Raw genomic sequence first — 13,699 nt, forward strand, 5'->3', positions numbered from 1 at the left:
TTCCTCTCTTCACCATGTGCTAGGACCAGGTATCCTGGTGAAAAGTCATGGAATCTGAGAAAGCAAACAGAAGAGCTGCATTTCAAATCTGTATTTTCTAACTGAGAATTTATTATAGTGTCTCGACTAGGCATTTTCTTTTTTGGAGGACTAATATTTTATCTGCAGAAAAATGTACTGTTAATCCCACACTGTTGGGCTAATATTTTATCTAGAGAAAAATGTAACTGTTAATCCCAAACTGTTTGTTAATTCAAGTAAGTGAATAGTTCTAACGAAGTGGATAAAAATGTAATAGAAATTGGAAAAGAATTACACATTTCTGAAAGGAAGTATTCTGACTTCTTGTGGGAAGGTGCAAATACAAAATTCCTTAGGAGATCAACATACAAAGTAAATAATGAATGTGTGTCAAATGGAGAGTTTAGGTTTCAAAGTCTCTTCTGCAGTGGTGTCTTGGCGATATGATTTGCTGTACATGATTGCACTATCCAAATATGTTATTTGCAGAACTCGGTACATGGTCCTGTAATAAGATAAACCATCTGACATTTCATAAACTTCAAACCAGAATATGTTTGTGTGTGAATGTTAGCAAAACAGTTGAGAGGAGTAGTAATAGTCCCTCCTTCCTTATTTACTTAAAGTTGTACTGGTCAGCTCAGGCCCCACCACATACTGTACTCACAGTTTCAGATTCTGTCTCTTCCTTGCTGAATGCACCAAAGGAAAATGTGAGAAGCCTTTTTATAAGACACTTGAGAGACTGCAGATTTTATCTTGGTCATATTTGCTTCTCTTTATTTTTAAACCTTTGCTACTTAGTGTTATTAGCTTCACCTGTTTTATCCTTAAAATCATACCTTCCCTCTGCTGTTGGTCTTTTTATGTTTAGACTTCTTACTATATGTATATCTGCTTTCTTTATGGTCCTTAAACTTACCAGGAGTTATATAGTTTTCCAGATACTGAAGCAGCCTGTGAATTATGACAATGCTTGGCATAATCCAGTGTGACGTTCTACATTTTAAGTGACCTAGCATTTCTACTTGAAAAACTTTTTCTTCGGCAAGACAAAACTGGAGGTTCTGCAGGACAGCACAAATGTATTTTTGTTAAATTTGCATAAAGTTTGTTTTCAGTCAGCAGAGAAGACCAAATAAAGGGATGTGTGTAAAATATATCTATTGACAAACATCAAGAGAATATTTTCAAATTATTGTTGAAAAGACTGTTCAAATTATTATATTATTCATTCATATAGCTATAAGAAACCTGTGGGAACAATTCTCAAGTGTTCTTTGAATCCCCTGAGGACTGATAGAGACATTTTGAAGTGTTTTACTGTGTAGCTATGATGCATCAGCCAAACAGTCTAACATGAAAGCCAGAGTTTTTATATATGTTTGGGTCAGTGCAGGTTAAGCCGTCAGAGTCTGCTTTTGAACTGTATCATTACTTATAGCACCAAGTGTTACTGAGTGTTGGCTAAAATTGCTGTTACATGTTGAATTAATAGCAGAAGCTAAAGTTGCTAGTTTATCATGCGGACATTAATGGCTTGGTGGGATCATATTTTAAAATATATGTGTGTATAAAAAGAATACTTCTATGCTTTTATGCAATTTTTAAAGCAGCCTGTAGAGACTGGACTGTGGTGCTCCCCGAGCCAGGGTGGGTGGCAACAACAAAACTCAAAACTTGCTTAAATTGTGGTATTGTATATAAGCACTGACTTAAGTAGGGTAGAGTGTGGAAAAAAAAATAGCCTGTATGTATATTTTGCCCTTTACAGATGAATAAATTAAATGCCTTACTGCAAGCAGCTTTTGATTGCTCTTAGGATTAAAAAAAAAAAAAAAAAAGAAGAGGGGAAAATAAAGTTTAACATCTGCTTGGTTTTTTCAGCCAAGAACTTGCCTTTAAAGCACAATTGCAGGAAAAAACCCAAGTGCTAAGGTCAGCAAGCAGACGAGGCATCACTTCCCAGTAGATGTGTAGGTGTACTGGTATTTTAAGAACATGTAAATCTCTATGTGAGGTCACTTCATTCTGCCAGATACCAAGATTTTTGAAATGAAGAAATTGTGTTACATTTTTCCATTGCAACTCCCACCATTTGATTCTGTATTTTTCATGTGACTGGGGGGACCTTCTCTTTGAACGGTGGCAGGGCTGGGAGAAGTGCTCTTCCCAAACTCCCAGAGCACCATAGTTCTCTGTGCAACCACAGTTCAAAATGAGGGAAAGAAAAGTAGTCTCGTCCATAACTATAAAGTGCTGTGGAATTCCCCTTTCAATTTAAACCTTGCTATTAATTGTTCTTCTTAAAGGCCAGGATATTCTGATCTTCCCTGAGTGTCTTTCTCAGCTGTGGAGCAGGCAGGAGGGTCTCAGAGGGGAGCAAGGCACGTTGTGTACTGGCTCGTGTTGTTCCTGAAAGCCTTGTGAGAGCCCACCAGCAGCATGCTCAGCATGCCCATGTGAAACACCTTACGTGGGGGCATTTGGCCAGTTTAAAAGACTGTCCTCGAGCAGAGCTGTGGAACAATGAAACCTGTTTGAAGGCACTTCAGCTTGTTTCATTTGTATTTAAAGCATCTTGTGGCTTTGAAAGCACAACATGAACATAAACTACTAGTAACCGACTTTCCTTTACTCCTCGTAAATTCACAGCAATTGATGAAAGCAGTGGGGTTTTAATGTTCTTGACAACTGGTGTTGCTCATAAAACAGTGCTGCTGTTCAGCTTGGCCTGACCTTGAGCAACAGTTTTTCAGGCCCTCCTCATGCTCCAGAGTATCTGAATCTCGTGGGACATACTGCTGTGTGCTGCCAACACCACTGCACACCCTGACAGGCCCTCCCCAGTTTGATAGGGGAGGGCCTTGTGGAGCTGGGGTGGTTTTCCAGGCAACTGCTCTACCAGCACCAAGAGCTGAATCAGAAGAATCTGATTTGCATCTCTCTAGCCCTTCTAATGTTTGTGGAAAAACAAACTTCAATTGGGTGCTGATTTTACTGTGTTTTGGCTCGGTGTATGGCATCTCTCTTCCAAGATGATGTCTGTAAGTTTAGCATTAAGCATATTTTCTGTACAGTAATAACAACAACAAAAAAAATCATAGTCTGATGGTGGTATGACTATGGTGACCTTATGTATCTACTGAGTGCTACACTTGGAGCACTTTGAATCTGCTCTTGGCTCAGTAATGCAACGTGGAAAGGCTGCGAGATCTCCGACTTTTCAGCCTGGAGAAGAGAAAACTGAGAGGGGATCTTATCAATGTCTATAAATACCTGAAATGTGGGGACCAAATGGATGGGGCTGGGCTTTTTTCAGTAGGACACTGTGACAGAACAAGGGGCAATGGGCAAAAACTGGAACACTGGAAGTTCCAGACAAACCTAAGGAAAAACTTCTTTACTGTGAGGGTGCCAGAGCACTGGAATAAGCTGCCCAGAGAGGGTGTGGAATCTCTACCTCTGGAGATTTCAAAACCCACCTGGACACTTTCCTGTGCAACCTGTTGTAGGGAACCTGCTTTAGCAGAGGGGTTGGATTAGATGATCTCCTGAGGTCCCTTCCAACCCCTACGATTCCGTGATTCTCTAGTGACAATTTTTACATTCACTCCACCCTTTGAGTTTAATACTGCATTCAGTTTATCAAACTGCTGGTGGTATGGGAGAGTACAGTGATGGCAACCTCAGAGCAATGAGGAGACTGTTATCAACAAAATAACTATTAATATAAAATTGCCTTATTAGAATAATTTATGAAGTTAATTTAACTTTTCTTAATTTTTAATTTCCTAACAAGAAACTAGTCTATAAAAGTCTAATTCCTATAAATTGTGTAGCTGTATTTATTTTAGCATGTCATAAGAACTTGATTTCAAAACAAAATTATCTCTTCCTAAAATACTGTATGATAATCCATGCAAATATGAAGAAGTTGTCTTTGGGGAAGAATCCAGACAGGTACATCTTAGGATTGAAATAATACTGTTTGAAAATGGCCTGAAATCTGCCATAGAAACATTTATCTATTGGTGAATTGGAAACTTAGATTGCAAAATGGAATGTTTATAATCGATCCTGTAGGAGACCTTTCTTCACATAGCCCTCATAGGAACCTGCAATAGAAAGAAAGGTCTATTAAACGTGTTAGCTGATTCAAAAAATGAAGGCTGGAAGTGTAAGGAATGGAGATATTGAGGAGAAAAAATCTAGAAGCTACAAATAAAAGTGGACATTTTCCTACTTTTTAATGACGCACTTTGCCTGATAAAACAAGGACACGATATAGATAGGAACTATGCCCTAGGGAACAGCTCCAAAGAATACTGAAGCGTGGATACTGTTTTGACTTCATGTAGCTTAGGGTATGGCCCCTGTACCATCTGCCTCAGGCCAGCTAATTGCTGTTCATTTTAACCTCTACGTTCTTTGTTAGTGACAAAGACAGGTATTGAAGTTTAACTGTGGTGCTGATGCTGACAAATTTTTAGCTGTAAGAAAATTGTTACTCTCAGATTAGTGTTGCCCTAAGAATCACAGAGCACTCAACAGAGAATATCAGAAAAGTAAGATGCAGACTGGTAGATAGCTCAGTATTGAGTGTTGTTTGAAGTGGTTTCAAGTATGAAAGTAGCTACAGCAAGAGCCGTAGCGTATGTGGGTGCCTACGTGTGCATACGGGAGTGCACCCATGGGTGCATGCACAGTGACATTTGTGTGTTAATTAGACAGTCTCCACATCTAACTAAGCATATGGCACAAAATTTCCAGCAAGGTAAATTATGTTACAAAGTATGATTGTGCTTCAAAGCACTGACACCTGGTCTGCATCCCACTGGGGGAAAACCCTTTGGAAATTGCGTTAATGGGCTGAACAATAGTCAGAAAGAGAACATCATTTATTACGGCAAGAACTGGGTAATGCTATCTCCCTGACTTCCTGCTGTCACTCTATTTACTCTAGCCTGTTGGTGCCTAAGTGGTGATCACTTGAGGCAATACATTAAGACTTGAAAGGAACAATATATTTTACAATTAGGTTAGCAAGCACAAGCAATGGTATTTCTCCCTGTTGATAATTACAAATCAATTATCTTATATGTTTTTAAAAAATGATAACTCCCACTGTGCTTTTGCGAAGCAAATGTTCTCAGAAAGATAGAAGATCTGTAGGGCCAAGTACTAGAACATGTGCAGTGGTTAGCAACAAAAATGTTTTAACCCTGAAGCAATCCTTCTGTGAAAAATAGATTGAATTAAGGTCAGCTGGAGCAAACTGCTGCTAAATGTGCTTAGTGTAAAAGAGAGAGCATCTTCAAGGAGGGAGCTAATGGGACTGAATTTTTATTTCTGATGAGCTGAAGATCCAGGCTCTGATGCAATGTTTTATAATCTGTTTATTGTACTATAGAGGTTTTTCTTCAATTCCATGAGCAACATTGCAAGTATGAAATAAACTGTTTTGTAATAAGCTGGTGACTACAGGAGTCTGATTTCCACAAATCATTATTTCTGCTAGAAATAATGGTTGAGTTAGTTATTAGTAAAAAGGAAGAGCACTGAAATTATTTGCTTTGGCACTATATGTAGGCTTATGGAATTAATTCTCGAATAATCATAGTAAATCCATTCTCTAGTATTGTGTATGTAACGGTAAAGACGAGAAAAGATGAAATAGTCTCTCTCTGAAAAATAAAGGCCATTTATTGTAAAACAGTTGCAGGAGAGATGAAAGGAACTGAATGGGCTTCCTGCGTGTAGAGCACAGCTAAGTAGGTGTGTGTGGAGTGTACTTGCTGGTCACTAGTCAAAACCACCTACCAGAGGACCTGCCTTATGGTATGAATCAGAGAGATAATTGGGGTGTTTCTGAGTATTTCCCAGCTTTTAACAGGAGTAAATGCTCCATTTCACCCATGTTTAAAATTTCATTTGTAGTTTTAAGTATTTGATATAGCTGCTGTGACTCAGTGTCTCTCTTGTTCTTTCAGTATCTTGTTGATGCTCTACTGTTATGTTTCTTGAAGGAAGAGTAGACAGGCTAGTTACACAAGGTAGTGTTTTATTGCCATTACTGTGAGAGTGTGCTAGTAATTAATCAAAATATTTGGTTTGTACTGGAATTTAAACAAACATGGACAATGTATTCTTTAAAAAACACCAAGCAAACACCAACGTTCTACCAACTTAATTTGTATATGCAAATATCATGCTTGCAGGTGCAGACGGGATAATTGTGCGTGGAAATAATCACAACTCATTTGCATGTATAATTTGTATATACAGTAATGGCATATGCATATCTACTGGTGTGAAAACTTCTCTGGAATCCAGATAATTACTTTTGCATTGGTTAATACCTGGAAGCATTTTGCCTTTTAGTGTCTTTATGCCTTAGAGGATCTTACGATAACGTAATGTGTCTATGATTGCATATGTGATTTTTCTTTCATAAATGGGAAACGTTTTGTCTGAAAATTTCCCACATACTGCAAATACTTTGTTTCATTTTCAGAAAAAGGAAAATATATATATGAGGAAAGCACCATTCCCAAATTATCTCCTGCTTTTGCTTGGGAAGTGGAGGCAAAGAGTAAAGAGAACGAAGCTTTGAAATGGAAGAGGAAAGAAACCCAGTCTGATAGGGAAAGTCAGCATCCCATTTCATGATGTAAGCTGCTGATATTGCAGCTTCATGGCATTTCCCATCAAATATGACAGGCTTTATAGCAGTTCTAAATTAGAGTATGGAGGACAGCACAAATGGTTAGAAAGTGAGTGTTGCAGGCAATTGCTGTAGAGCTTCTTGTCACTTTTAGTCCTAGTGAAGCCTAAATACTATATTATTGTCTATTTTGTTGACAGCACCTGCCAAAGCAAGCTAAAAAAAAAAAAAGTCTCCACTTTTTATTTGACACTGAAGTATTACCTGTGTTAATTCTCCATGTTTTGCTTCAAAGGATGGATATAAAACTGCACTTTCATACTGTAGCTTTCAACTACCTGGTTATTGTCTAGCAATTAGAGTTTGGGATTAAAATGAGTCAAAAATGCACCAAAGTGCTGCTTTGGCTCCAGTTATATCTGTGCAAAAAGAACGTGAGTCCTTTGATCATTTCTGCTGATTAGTAATTTTAGATCTGTTTTGTGTGTGTGTGTCAGAGAGAGAATTGAAAGCACTGATCTTTAGTTCCTGATAATGTCTTATGCTTGTGATAGAATATGATATATTAAGTGGGGTTTATACTAAAGAAATTTATTTTCATAAGTTGTGCTGCATGGTAACCTTGTGATTTGTAGTTCTTTTCTGATTGGGAATAAAATTCTAATGTAATTAAATATAATTTAGAATAAACTATAGTGATCTGATACACAATGTTTGGAATGCAGTGAGCAACATAACCACTGACCCAGTCAGAGCTGAACTGGGAACATTGGGCAGTGTGACACAATTGAAACCAGGTAGGCATATGCATTGAGAACAGCAGGGGATTTGCTATCCATAAAACTCAAGTAAGAAGAGCCGGGGTATAGTTGCTCAGAATCTAGTTTAAAGTGAGATCCCCATAAAAGCACACTGTTTCCATGCTTGCTGTTACTTTAAATAATTTTTTTTTATACTAATTTTTAATTGCAGAAAGGGCTTCCTTTGGGTACCGTGGTTCTTGAAGATTATTTATGCAGCTGATGTCCAGAATAAGTAGTTAATACCTTTAACATGCTTTTTTTTTTTTTTTTTTGACATGCACATCTTTTAGTATGATGGCATCTTTCATGTGGCATGTGTTGTGGAAAATAGGAAGAAATTATCAGACAGAGATTTGAATCTTGGTGGGGAAAACTTCCTCCATAGAGTTAGACTTGACTTTTTCAACAGCCTAAGAATAACTTTTAGGCCCATGTGTTGTGTGTGCTGTTGCCTTTTAAAGAGTTTTGAACTTTCAGTTGTCTTGTGAGAATCTGTTGAGAGTTCCTGGGCACATCAACACTTCCCTGTTGCTTGGCTTTAAATGTGGACAAATTAATGGTTTAGATCAAACTGAGAAAGGTCTCTTTACATAATTTCATTTATTTATTTCTCTCTATATTATTAGATTTCTGTGCCTACTACAGTTTATTGGCTACATAAAATACAAAATCTGGTAATCTTTATGATCCAGCATAAAGTCAGTGTGTCAGATAGGTGAAATGAATGCAGCTGATTTGTGTAGGAATTCAGAGTACACAGTGGGAGTAGTAACAAATCTGAAAGAGCAGAATTCTCTTTAAAAGATCTATCCCGTAGAGTTTGGAAAAATCTAGAAAGTTTGACATTAGGAGGAATTTCATTATAATTCACTTTTTCTGTGACAGTTGACTCACAGGCTCATCGTGATCTTGCTGTGCTAGCTGGTTTCCGTGTTGAAGAGCTGAGGCATTCGGAGCAGTGTATGGCGTGAAGCGACACGATGCTTTCATATGCAGGTCACATATGTGCAGTATTTTTGCAGCCTGTATTCTGTGCACTTGAAATTCTATATGGGTGGATTCAATTTATTAATAGGCTACTCATCATTTATGGTCAAGTATTTGCAGGTCCCCTAGAGTTTACACTCAGGAAGCATAGCAGACATCAGAAATAAGACAGCTGGACAGTTTTGCTATTCATCTTTTCCTGTGTGTCTTCAGCTGAACAGAAGTGATGAGTTGTCCACAAAATGAAAAGTCAGTGTTTATTTATGTTAGTCTCAGAGGTAAGAAGCCATATCTGCCAGCATATTGGTAGAACAGAACCCTTATTTTTCAAATATGAGAATGAGTCCCTGGGAATAGCATGCATGAGGAAGAGGAAGGACGGTGAGCAGCCTTCATTCCCTTTGGGATGCAAGAGCTCTCCTAGCATGTGTTCCCAGCATTGTCAGTTCGGTGGAGGAGAACCCGAGCCTGGGACTCTGGCACAATAAGGCACAATAAGATTAGAGAAGTACATACAGACAGCTTAAACTAATATGAGGCAGAAAGCTGATTATGGGCTCTGCTAATTCATTGGATTCAAATGAAAATGTCTTAGAAGCTAGAAGACCTGCTGGATTTAGTAGTATGGGTTACACTGAAGATTATTTCTAGCAGTAATTTATATAGTCTGGATAGTTGTGTGAATGCCCACTTTGTCATTTCTAGAGAAATGACAAATCACTCCAGGAATAGTTGTGTTATCTGCCTGTGCAGTCTGACAGGAACAAGAATAAAAGTGTGTGTGTTTTCGTTGGTTGGTTGTTTCTTTCCAACTGAACTTGTGACGTACAAAAATCAAATCCAGAGTTGTGTGATGAAGTGCAGTAACAGAAGCGCACCACTTCTATAGCATACACACTTGGCAAGGGAGCTTAACGTTATAGTAAAAGGTAAGTTATCAAAAAGGCATCAACAAAGTTGCTCTTAACCAAGAACTGTATAATCAGTGAAGTTTTCTATTTCAGCTTGCCAAAGGGACCTGTAGTTTTCAAGTAGGAATAGTTTTTATCATGGAGAGCAAAAGGATTCCTGAGAACTGTTACCGTAATTTCTCATGAACTTTCTCAAGGCCAGTCAGTTGTACCCATTACTACAGGTTTCTTTCTTCTTCACTGACAACCACTTCTTTGCACTCAGAAAGACCCTTGAAAGCACAAGTTAGGTGACCTCTTCGGGCTCTCAGTCATACTAAATTTCATGTTTTTATCAAAGAAATTAATTACCCTTGTAACTAAGATCTAAAGAATAACTAGCAGTTTTTTGGAATTAGGCAGCAGTCTTATATCTTAGACTGTACTTTTACTTTATATGCTTTGACATTTTAGTTTATTTAATATCGTAGGGTGCCCCAAGGTGCTTTAACACGAAGGCTGCTATAAAAATAAAGTGATAGATGAAATGCTTCCCCAGGAGCATTTTGGTAAAAATTAGGCTATCAGGTCATCATTACATAGGGACAATAGTTAAAATACACAATAAAAGTAGTTTCAGTAACCTACTAAAAATGCATCGTTTATTTTTGTTTATCCATCACTCTGTGCAAAGAGAGTTTCTGAAACCATCACAGCTCCTCTTTCTAAAAATGCACATGGAGACATTCTGCCTCTCAGAGCGAGGGGCCTGATACACAGTGAGAGTCATTTGAAGGAAAGTTAAAAGCAGATGGGAGCTATGATTCTTTCATAACTGAGAATTGAACTGTTTATTGAACTTTTATTTTTCCTACATAAACTGGGGCAAAAGATGAGTAAAAGTACCAGTAGTGCAAGGATTGTGTAATAGGAATCTATATCAAAGCCTAAATGATGCCTTTAATTCCTGTGTAATTTTTTTCAAGCTGTTTTGCTCTTGATTTGTGTTACCCAGGATGTAGCATGCAAGCTGCATCCAGTGCAATTCTTCAGGTGACTTGTGAAGGACCAATCTTTTCTGTCGTGCTGCTGAAATCTTTTGAGTTACAGTCGTGTGAGGTCAGAAGCACAGCTAACATCCAGCATGGCTGAAGTCTGCAGATGTCCTTTTGCTATGACTGCCATCAGAAGAGCAGTTGTGGTTATCTAAGAGCAGTTATATCTGCTTCTCAGCTCTGTTAAGATAACTACCCGCAAACACCTATCCTTTTGTAATACAAAGCACAGTGGGTTTGCTTGATACACACCACCCCAGCTGCCCCTTAAAATTTCACTGGGGAGGAGGACTAGAGTTTTAGCTTTCCAGTATATTGCTGCACTTATATGGAAATATTTCTAGGTAAGGTGCAGGACAGCTAATGTATAGAGATAGGCATTGTGGGTTTTTAAAATTATTTCTGTAAGTCTGAATAAAATAGATTACTCTGAGCCCTACAGTGCTCTGCAAGAAAGAAACTAGCTCAGCCCCCAAACCCTAACCAGAGATTGTTCTATTGTATTTTTACAATGAAGAGAATTCTTTATGATTTTCTCCTTCTTAAGAAAAAAATAAGCATTTGTACAAAACATAGTTATTAAGAATTCTAAGGGCTAGCATTGTTGTATAGCATTTTATACCCTCAAAATAAAAATGGGAGACAGAGCATTTTAAGTGCTTTAATAACTGGTTGTCACTTGCTAAAGAATGGACACCAAGAATATCAGCTGTTCATATACAGAGTCACTGAAAAGCTTAAGAATGTATAGTTATTAATTTCAATCTAAAGAACCAAATTTACTGACTGGTAATGAAATCAGCTTTCTGATATGCAAGAAACAATCATCTACTGTGGGGATATGGTATTTCAGCTTTGGACAAATCCTCTGAGGTAAGATTGTACACACTCTGTCCTCTTAAAATAAGTTTCTACTCCATTCCATGTTTGTGGCACATAGTTGTGTAGACAGAGATACAGCATACTTCTAAAACTGAAAAGTTATTTTATTCAAAGAAACTCACTGAATCAAAATACCAATTGACTTCTGTTTTATTAATTCTCAAATTAGTTTGGTAGTATCACCTCTAAAATTCCTGTATTTATATATTTTCATTTTTAAATTTTATATATGATTACATATGCCTACATATGTATAAATATATTTTAGTATTATGTTATTATCTAATAAAAGCCTCCTGAAGGCTTAATTACTCATGGCAAATCATTGGTCTTTTGCATATCCAAATACTGAAAATTTCATTACTAGTGTGTGAATTTGCTCCTTTAGATTTTCTTAAAAAAAAAATTAAAAAATTAAATCAACAATGTGGAACACTTTGGAACAAGCTTTGTTTTGTTTTACAGTGTTGTTAGTGTATTGTGAAATATCACATTGTATCAGTGATTTTTTTTCTGACTCAATTGCTTTAAGGTAATAGGACAAAACGCAGCATAACCTGAACTTTAAGTACATGATATAGGGTAAAATCTTTTTTCCTATAAATAGTAGCTATCACCAATGTACAGTATCTTAAAAAAATGATGCAGTAGTTAATTTTGAGTTCTCAAGGGATAGTTCACAGTGATTTGCTTTCTGCATTACTATCCAAACATCACAAACTATGATTCAGATTTTGTTTTCAGGGTCTTGCCTTTACAAAATAGCCTATCCCAGAGACAGTCAATCAATGCTGTGTACTGTAATTGTGTTAAGACAGCATTGCAAAAATCTGTTTACAGCTATCTGTCCATCGATCCAGAAACAAAGCAAGAACTGAAAAACAAGAACAACTGTCAAAGCCTAAATGCTTCCTTGCTGATTCTTATAATACATAGGGTAAGATCCAGAGATACTGGTAACTGTTAAAAAGACAGTATGTGCAAATTCCTGTCAGGCAGTAATACATTAAATGACAGTGTTAATTTCTACTCTCACAATATGAATGTGCTGTGAGATTTTGTATCTCTGTATATGGCTTTACTTGATGAGATTTTTAGAGATCTGTAGCCCTGGTTGTACTTTAAGCTACAATATTTATTGAATTTCACATACATTGAACGAAATGCAAATTGTATGAGCTGGGGCTGGATGGACCTCAGAGCCTTGTGAAAGCAGTGAGAGAAGGAGAATTAGCAGATCAAGTTGCTTATGATTAAGAACATACATTTAAATTCTCCTTAATTTGGACAGTGAAACTGTTGTATCATAGGTGATTCTTATGTAGGACTCTATCATTGCCAGATGATGGGAAAGGTGGGTAATGTGCTGAAAATGAGATGGAGTCTTGCATATTTGCTTTGCAACCCCAAATTTTCTAGTTTCTTATTCATTGTTTTAATATATATTATTCAATGCTTTTTCTGACCTTCATCCTTTGCCCTGAACCATGCTGTTTACTTTTGTGCAAATGGACACAAACACTTCCCCTGCAAATATAAAACGTGACTTCAAAATTGTCTGGGTGAGAATGCTCAGATCTAAGGGTAGGCTGATAGAATTTTTCATATTTCAAAGGCTTTTGATAGATCTAGCAAAGTTAGTTTGGACATTTCAACTTTGTCACTGAAAGTTCATGGATAATACACAGGTCTGAACAGAGATGTGCCATCATTGTACCTGTTAGAATGAGTCCAGAGGAGAGGCATGAGAATGATCAGAGAGCTGGAGCACCTCTCCTATGAGGACAGGCTGAGAGAGTTGGGGCTGTTCAGCCTGGAGAAGAGAAAGCTTCAGGGAGACCGTCTAGCAGCCTTCCAGTACCTGAAGGGGCCCTACAAGAAAGCTGGGGATGGACTTTTTACAAAGGCAGGTAGTGATAGAACAAGGGGAAATGGCTTTAAACTGAAAGAGGGGAGGTTTAGATTAGATATCAGGAAGAAATCCTTTGCTGTGAGGGTGGTGAGACACTGGCCCAGGTTTCCCAGAGAAGCTGTGGCTGCTCCTCCCTGGAAGTGTTCAAGGCCAGGTTGGATGAGGCTTTGAGCAAGCTGGTCTAGTGGAAGGTGTCCCTGCTGATGGCAGGGGGGTTGGAACTGGATGGTCTTTAAGGTCCCTTCCAACCCAAACCATTCTATGAGTCTATGATTAATCAAGCTGATCAAGAATATTTCCCTATTAGAATGTCTGGTGCCCCACTCTTTGTTTGGAAAGAAACATTCCCAGCCTTCTCTTTTCCAGTTGTTACTACTCAGCTTTTCTTATCTGGAGACCACGAAATCTGCTCCATGCAGTGATGCATCCCACATGCATCCTTATGTTAATCCAGCTACAGCAGTGTGTGTTAGATGGAGACC

Source organism: Antrostomus carolinensis, unplaced genomic scaffold (assembly GCF_000700745.2).
Source record: "Antrostomus carolinensis isolate BGI_N321 unplaced genomic scaffold, ASM70074v2 scaffold1440, whole genome shotgun sequence".
Lineage (NCBI taxonomy): Eukaryota > Metazoa > Chordata > Aves > Caprimulgiformes > Caprimulgidae > Antrostomus > Antrostomus carolinensis.